Source organism: Camelus ferus, chromosome 18, assembly GCF_009834535.1.
Source record: "Camelus ferus isolate YT-003-E chromosome 18, BCGSAC_Cfer_1.0, whole genome shotgun sequence".
NCBI classification, from domain to species: domain Eukaryota; kingdom Metazoa; phylum Chordata; class Mammalia; order Artiodactyla; family Camelidae; genus Camelus; species Camelus ferus.
Genome location: NC_045713.1, coordinates 12969532 through 12977923, shown reverse-complemented (window position 1 = coordinate 12977923; position 8392 = coordinate 12969532). Strand labels below are relative to the sequence as shown.

Below are 8392 nucleotides of genomic sequence, written 5' to 3'. Positions count from 1 at the left end.
CACTCTCTGAGAACTTTGAGTCTGACACCCAGGGATTGGGCCCAGAGGAAACAATTGGCAAGTGTTTGCTTACGCAAGGGGAGCGGGTCTTCTCAGTGGCTTCCTGCTTCTTGAAGGCTGCCCTTTGGTCCATTACACTCTCCTGTGTTTCTCCCATGGATTCTCTTTTTTTGTTCAAGTAGCCAGAGATTGTTTCTGTTGCTCACAACTTGAGAGTATCTTAACTGACCCACATGAAGAGTGAAACACTGAACGGTAACTAGTTAGGATTTCAATCCGCAAAACCTATTTAATCCCAGTCTGACAAGATAGGCATTGTACCAAACCAGAATTTTTATGTTAAAAATATAATGCAAAAAGTATAAATTATATATAAAATACATTACAAGTATATATGTAATGGCTTATATATTATATATATATAAACATATTTTGAAAAATTACAAACAAAACTAAGAATGGGCAAAAAAATGATTCTACCACTCCAAGCACAACTATTTTCATATTTGTGTTTTCCTTCCAGTTTGAGTCAATGTGCATTTTAATTTTTTTAACCTGATTGGGATCAGATTCTTTTTCAACTTTTTAAAATATCAATTTTTTCCCCATCACTGTTTCCCCTATCAGCAGAGTGAGGGGTGAGGAGAAAGCAGAAATGGGGGAGGTGGTTTGCAAAAATACTTCTTTGAGAAAAAACATCTTAATTTAAAAAAGAAGTTTGAAACCCTGTTGAGGTCATGGTTACCTTTATGGTCTGACCTTGCTGGCTCAAACTAGCTCTTTTCTGTCTTCAAATTGCTAGCTTCTTTTCTCTCCAAATATTCTTTACTGAAATTGCACAACAAAGGAGTGTTTGTGGTTTAAAGATACTGATACCAACTTGTCCAGCAAAGTTTTCAAAGAAGGAGCTACTTGCCTATTATACATGGTTTGGGTGCAAAGAAGTGGTATTAGTCACCCTCTGGCTGGGGGCCCACGTGCTGGGGCTCGGCGTGTTGGGGTAACTGGCAGAGCAATAGAAACAAGGAGTAGCTGGCTCTGTCAATTTTATGATGTAAAAGCTGAACTGGAAAATCTCTGACCCTCTTGCATTTATCCCATATTTGTTACGTATCATAGAAGAAATGTCATTCTCTTGGTTAACTGCGTACACATCATAATTTATCTACTGTCTCTCTGGAACAGTGCCTGTTTGACGATACTAGCCCACAATCCTTGAGGCACAGCAGGGAAGAGAACTGGGCTTAAAGTCTCGGCTCTGGATTCCAGTCTGGGCTCATTTTCTAAATCCTCTGTTCTTTCATGCCTTATCTGTCAATTCTTTTCATTCCTTTGGGCTTCAGGTTTTCATCTGTAAGATAAGGGTGTGGGATTACATAAATGAATAGTTGTATGTTTTTGTGTTTTATTTTATGTGAGACTCATAACAACCCAAGAGGTAGGTGGGACAAAAATGCTCATCGATTTCCAAATAAAGAAACTGTAGCTCATGAGGTTATCTCATTGGTTCTGCATTTTTAAGTAAAAGAAAAAGCAGGGCCTCAAGTCCAACCTGACACAGTGCAGCTTGCTTCCTCCAGAGCAAGTGATCTGAGGGTGTGTGCATGGTAGAGAGAGTGCCCAAGACAGAAGCCACTGCCCTTGATCACCTCATCTCAGAAGGGATGTGCCATCACCCTGCCATGTGCTGTGGGTTATATAGACTGACCCTAGTAGAATGTGGGAGGGGCTGCACAGGTGTGTGGAGACCAGGAGACAGGGATCGCTGGGAGTCACCTTGGAGGCTGGCTACCACCGCCTACCACCCTACCATGTGTTTGCATTTTAAAAGACCTCATTGTGATAACAGCCTGGAGTCAGTGACGTCTCAGCGAAGAACCCGGGAGAGAGAAAGAAGAACCAAATGGAAATTTTAGAAATGAAAAATGCAATTACAAACTAAAGCTTTACTGAATGGACTCAGTGGCAGAATGGAGGAGATAGAAGAAAGCAGCAGTAGGCCTGAAGAGAGAGCATTAGAAGGAGTTAAACATCTAGGTCCAACTACCAATTTACAGGATGTCCAGACAACAGGGCAAAACGTCAGCCTGCACTGCAGACAGGCAGTCAGCGAATCCAGGCTGAGAAACTCTGCAGGACAAACCACTCAGTTTCTTTATCTAATAAATTCCAAATTAAGAGTCGCCCACAGGGGGAAACTGTAAGTTAAGAGACTTAAGACACATTGACCGTCCAGAATGTGTGTACTTATTTGTATTCTGATTACAGCAAGTGTAGAAATAAATAAAACGCATCTGACGTTTGGAAACTTGAACACTGAACTGAAGTTCGATATTAAGGAAGTATTAATTTTTTACGTTTAATGTTAAAGCTATGTTAATTTTAAGTGTCATTTTTTGAGACAAGCACGGAATGACGGCAGATGCAGTGACGTTTTGAACGACCAGACACAAAATCTTTGTGTTCCACTGCCGTTATCTTTTTGAAGATATTACTTTGAAACAAATTACTCTGATGATGGCTGGTAGGGCTAGTGATAGGTCCATCCATGGTAGAGGTAGTTATTGTACTGTTCTGTTTTTTTCCCCCAATGTGGACATTTGAAGCTCTCCATAGTTAAAAGTTAGGGAGGAGAGAGTATAGCTCAGTGGTAGGGTGCGTGCTTAGCATGCACGAGGTCCTACATTCAATCCCCAGTGCCTCCACTTAAAAAAAAATTGAAAATAAATAAACCTAATTACCTACCCCCCATTTTTTAAATTTAAAAGTTAAAAATAAAAAGACTTCAGAACAATAACAAGTTAAGAGAAAAGAAACCATCATATCCTCTTACTCCAGGAGGTTAATCCCCTGCCCCTTCCCCACCCTGGCAGTAAACTGGAAGTTTTCTCCATTGGGTCAAAAAGATCTCTGTATTAAGATACACTGGGCAAGGTTAAAAGCAGATTTATCACGCTGAGTGCCTGGGGATTAAGTAACTTACACGGGGAATGGTAAGCCCCCTCCCCTCACCCCTACATCCCACTGGGTAAATAGAATGCTGCCAGCCAGGTGTGTACCCTCCAGGTGGGAGACTAGAAGATTCTCCTCTGGGAAATCCGACCACCCCAAGAGGAAAGACCTAAAGATGCTAACATTGTGAACTCCAAAGGGAAACAACCCTGTCAGATTATCCCAGGATCTCAGAACTTCTGATTAGCTTTTTAGTACCTCACTCTTAAATGAACAGGCCAGAGGCTGCCAAGAATCACTGGACATTTGAGGAAGACCTCTGACATAATAGAGGCAAAAACAAATGGCACTTGTGGGAGATTTGGAAGAAAAGCCATACAAAGAAAAAATTAACCAATCCTAGTATCATTAATATACTCAAGAGATCAAGATACTGCTTCCAAGAAGCAAAAATAGGATGCTACTTCAAAAAAAACCCCCAGATACTTGCTTCGGCAGCATATATACTAAAATTGGAACGATACAGAGAAGACTAGCATGGCCTCTGTGTGAGGATGACAGGGAAATCTGTGAAGCATTTCATATTTTTTTGTAGTAAGCTATAGTGAAAAAGAATATGGAAAATCTGTATAACTGAATTACCATGCTGTACATAAATTGACTATACTTTAATAATAAAAAAAAGCCCAAGAACCAAAAGCACTCTTAGAAATTAAAAATACATAGTAGAAATGAAAATAACTCAACAGTAGGGTTGGAAGATGAAGTTGAGGAAATCTCCCATAAAGTGGACCAAAATGATGAAGATAAAAAAATAGAAAAGATTATATAAATCTTGGAATCCAAGAGGTCCAAAATCTGAATAGAGGTATTCCAGAAGTAAAGAATGAAAAAAACAGAGGAAAGAAAATGATCAAAGAAAATAATTCAAAAGTATTTCCCAAAGCAGAAGAAAACATTTCCAAACTAAAAGGATCCAGTGAGGGGTCCAGAAAGATGGATGGAAATTAGCCTATGCCAAAGCACATTATGGTGAAATTTTAAAACTCTGGTGAAAGAGAGGATCCTACAAATGTCCAGAGAGTAAAAACAAGTTGCATACAAAAGATCAAGAATCAGACTGACTTTCTTTTTACCTGCTGGTCAAGAGAACTTTTTATCGCACCCAGTCAGCTCATCCAGTTGTGGAAGAATCCTAATGGCAACACACACATATATATACACACAAGAAATCTGACTCAATTGTTCAGAAAAATTAACCTAGGCCCCCACTCTTAATTTTGCATGATCAGGCACAAGAAGAAACCAGCATGACGAAAGAGAAAGGCCAAGGTGCATGAAACAACATCCGTCCCCAGAAGACACAGAATTCAGAGAAGGTAGGGGCAATTAAATCTCTATATTCTCAATAGATTTGAGAAGATAGATGCAGTAGCCATAAAACAAGAAGATGCTATGAAACGGGAACAACCTGAGAAATTAAATGATTGCCAGGGAAAAAAAATTCAAGAGAAGAGCCTGAAGATAAAGGTAAAGAAATCTTTCAGAATACAGGCCAGAACGTTACAAAGAGATGAAAAAGTTGGGAGGAAAATAAGGGATGAATTCAGGAGGCGCATCACCTGAGTACCTGGAGTTCCAAAAAAAGACAAAAGAGAAAGCACAGGGAAAGACATTACCAAAGAAATCATGAAAGAAAACTTACCAGAACTGGAGGAATCTCTAGGCTGAAGGGCTCACTGGATGTCAAGCAGAAAAAATAAGAAAAAGATCAATGCCTACGTTCCATGCTTTTGTAAAATTTCAGAACACCAAGATTAAACAGAAGGTCCTAAAAATTTCCAGAGGGGAAAAAGGTTACCGTCAGAAGGATGAGAATCAAACTAACACGATGTTTCTCTCTGGGGACACAATGCTAGAAGGTCATGGAACAATGCTTTCAAATTTTTGTTGTGGCAAAATACACATAATATATAGTTTACCATCTTAACCGCTTTTATCGTAGCCTTGTGCTGCATCACTGTCTTCCATCGAGACATCGATTCCTTCTAGAATTGAGAATTCTAGAACCATATAAGGCATAATCATATTTTCAGATAGAAACCCAGAAGGATTACCTTTCAAATACTTTCTAAGAAAGTGATTTGAGGATGTACTCCTATCAGAAAAAGGATGAAAACACTCTACTCCCTACCCCTCGCAAACAAAGAGAAAGACATAAGGTACAAGAAATGGTGAAACCAGCCCAGAGTTCCAATTAAAAGGATTCCCAGGGTAAGAGTTGTGGAGTGAAGTTGGAAAGTTGTTTGTTCCATATTAGAAGAGAAAGGCAGAGAACTCCAGGTGGAATATCTTCAGCAAGAGGAATGAAATAGATCCACATAATAGACAGAATGACTAAGAAGCCAGGTGATGTTAATGACACGTTGAAGAAAACCCAAGTCTTTTTCTTTCTCATCAATAGGAAGAAAGTAAAGCAATTAAAAACAACAGGGGGGAACACTGTGTAAGACACTCGTGGCCAAAGGTGAAGCAAAAAAAATGTGGTGAGATTTTGATCTTGATTCTGAAACAATCAACTCATGAAACCACCAGAAGAAACAGGGAAGTCAGCTCCGCATGCAGAAAGGATTGTGAATGTTCTTGTCCTTGACACTGTCAAAGTTCAGCTGACAAAAGATGCAGGGGGTAGTGTAGAGAGGTGGGGTAGAAGGTCAGGTACCAATAGCTTCATCTAACGTGGAGGGGATCACGTGTTCCAGGCTGATAGAGAGCAAGGACAAGTTCAAAAAATTAATCATGTACAATTAGAACTGAAAATAATGATTACAAAACTGGAGGCAGGAGGAGGGATGTGTTAGCTACTGAACTCATCTTTCACAAAAGGGAGTCAAAATGAAGTCTTTTGTTAAAAACTTTTTAATTTTTTATACAATTTCTAAGGTTACTTTCGATGTTCAGTTATTACAAAATATTGGCTACATTCCCTGTGGTGTGCAATAACACATCCCTGTGGCCTGTGTTGTACCCCATAGTTTGTACCTCCTAATCCCCACTCCGATCTGCCCTTTCCCCACACACACTGGTAACCACTAGTTAGTTCTTTATATCTGTGAGTCTGCTGCTTTTTTGTTATATTCATTGGCTTATTGTGTTTTTTAGATTCCACTTATAAGTGGCATCATACAGTTTTTGTTTTTCTCTGTCTAACTTATTTCACTTAGCATAATACCCTCCAAGTCCACCCATGTTACTGCAAAGGGCAAAGTTTCATTCTTTTTTGTGGCTGAATAGTATTCCAGTGTGTGTGTATACCACATCTTCTTTATCCATTCATGTGTTGATGGACAAGATGATGTCTTAAGTTGGTGGTAAATCAAGAAATATCAGTGTATATGGATTATTATTTGTAAGAATAGAATATATCTGGTAGCACATGTATAGAAGAAAATTCTGGGGGACCTCCCCAAACTGCTAACCTGTGGCTGGGAGAGAGAGTAGAGAGGAGTCCCAATTTTGTCACTGGTGGTTTTTAGTAATAATTTTTTAAAAAACCCTCAAAGACATTAGAATTGTGTAAGCTCAGTGTATTGCATGAGTACGGATTGGAGTCCTAAATTCCTGAAGCATAACGACATACAATCAAAGTCTGACAAACGACTTGGGAGTTACCAGTAATAAAAAGATGCTTTCATGTGTGAGTGTCTTTCCTCCAAAGTAAACACCCTTTTACTCAGTTTGGGTGAATCATAAATGGGGAAATTATTCCAAGTCCCTGATGGGCTTGTCTTTGAGAAATGTGATTGTTTAGAAAATCTTAAAAGTGATTGTTTTTCTTTTTTTGAGGGGGGTGGTACAGAGAATCACAACATTTAAGAATTATTAAAAATTAGGGGAACTTTTAGTATTTATCGAGTCCTAGTCACTATACATTCAGTTAAATAAGCATGTGAAGGAAACCAAAGTCCTTCTTTGGAAGCTTGCAGGTTTAGATAGAAATATCCCTCGATTGGGAACAATCATTTGTATGACACCTTTACAAAGTAGTTTTACAGGCATCATCTTCCACCCCGGTAGTTCTTGTAATAACAGTATGATGTTGGTATTATACCTATTTTATAGATGAGAAGTTGAAGCCTGGAGATGTAAGGGGATCTCCCAGGATCCCACAGTCAGCAAACGGGAGTATTTAAACCCATCCTGCTGATACCAAACCCACTGCAGGTCATATGCCTAAGGTGGAGACTGCCAGGGACTGAACTGCTCTGGGGTTTATCCTGGTTCTTATGTGCCTTGGGTGTTTAGTTCTCTATGCATTTTGAGGGAAGGAAACGCTGATGATTGTTAAACAATCTGTGGCAAGTCTCAATTTTTGAGGAAAGGTGAGGAAAGAAATGTTTGGGTGATGAAGAAAACAGAATCCAGAGGAGGCTTGACAGTGATTTTTATGGGACTTCTAGAAGGATTTCCAAGGAGTACAGCCACCCTGATTACCCTGGGGTACTGGAGACAGGGCTTCTCCAACTGCAAGCACACGCCTCCCATCAAAACCTCAGGAGCTTGCTTTTGTTTTTTTTTCTTTAACTAAAAAAACATTTTTAACATGGAGGTACTGGGGATTGAACCCATTCTTCCTGTGAGCTACACCCTCCCCTCGCTGACTTCTAACCAGAGTAACCAAGGGTGAAAGCTGCAATTCTTTCTGACCCTGACTCCCAGGTCAAGTCTTCCCGATAAGAAGAGAAATAGCTCTTTGGCAAAACAACCTAGTGCTACCCAAATACCATATTCCAGGCAACTGGCAGGTCCATATCTTTCCTAAGTCATTCACTGGGGGCACCGTTTCCCCTCACCCCTTATCCCTCCGACTTACATAGGAAGTATTCTGCAAGGGGTTGCATTCAGGGAGTGGAAACTCCTCAGGGAAAGGATGCGTTAGACAGATGGGTTCCAGGAAACAGCTCTCATGGTACTCAGCCCAACTTCTTTTCCAGCGGAAGCATTCTCAGACCAGCCCATTGTCATCAAAAAATTCCATTCAGATGCAATGTGGCTTATTTAGGATAACATTCCAGTCTCTTAATTCTCATCAATGAGTGGAGAATCCAACCATAAACCATAAACTCAGCTGCAGTAAGGACAGTCTGTCTCCTTCGCAGCAAGTACTCTCCTCAGTGAAAACAAAGCTGTTTTCTCATCTGATTCCAGGGCCTCTCACTTAGGAAAGAGAGGCATGACAGACAGCCTTGTCCTGCGCTCAGACTTTGCTCTCAGAGCAAATTGCGACGTCTAAATTGATCATACCTCTAAGTGACAACCTAAGATGAAAATTCACAGCAGAAAGAGAGGTGGCTTGTCATGGAAACTGCTCAAACCTTTTAAAAAGCAAAGGTTGGGGGCTGTCTTAAGAGAAATAAAGTTACCAAGTATACCTCCCAAG

At 40.0% G+C, this 8392-nt stretch overlaps 1 non-coding gene across 1 annotated transcript; it reads left to right on the top strand.

Moving 5' to 3' along the window:
- The first annotated feature begins 3434 nt into the window (after positions 1-3434).
- LOC116657674 lies at positions 3435-3541 on the top strand. The gene has a single exon (XR_004312871.1). It is a non-coding gene; the product is annotated as a U6 spliceosomal RNA (small nuclear RNA).
- Positions 3542-8392: the final 4851 nt, after the last annotated feature.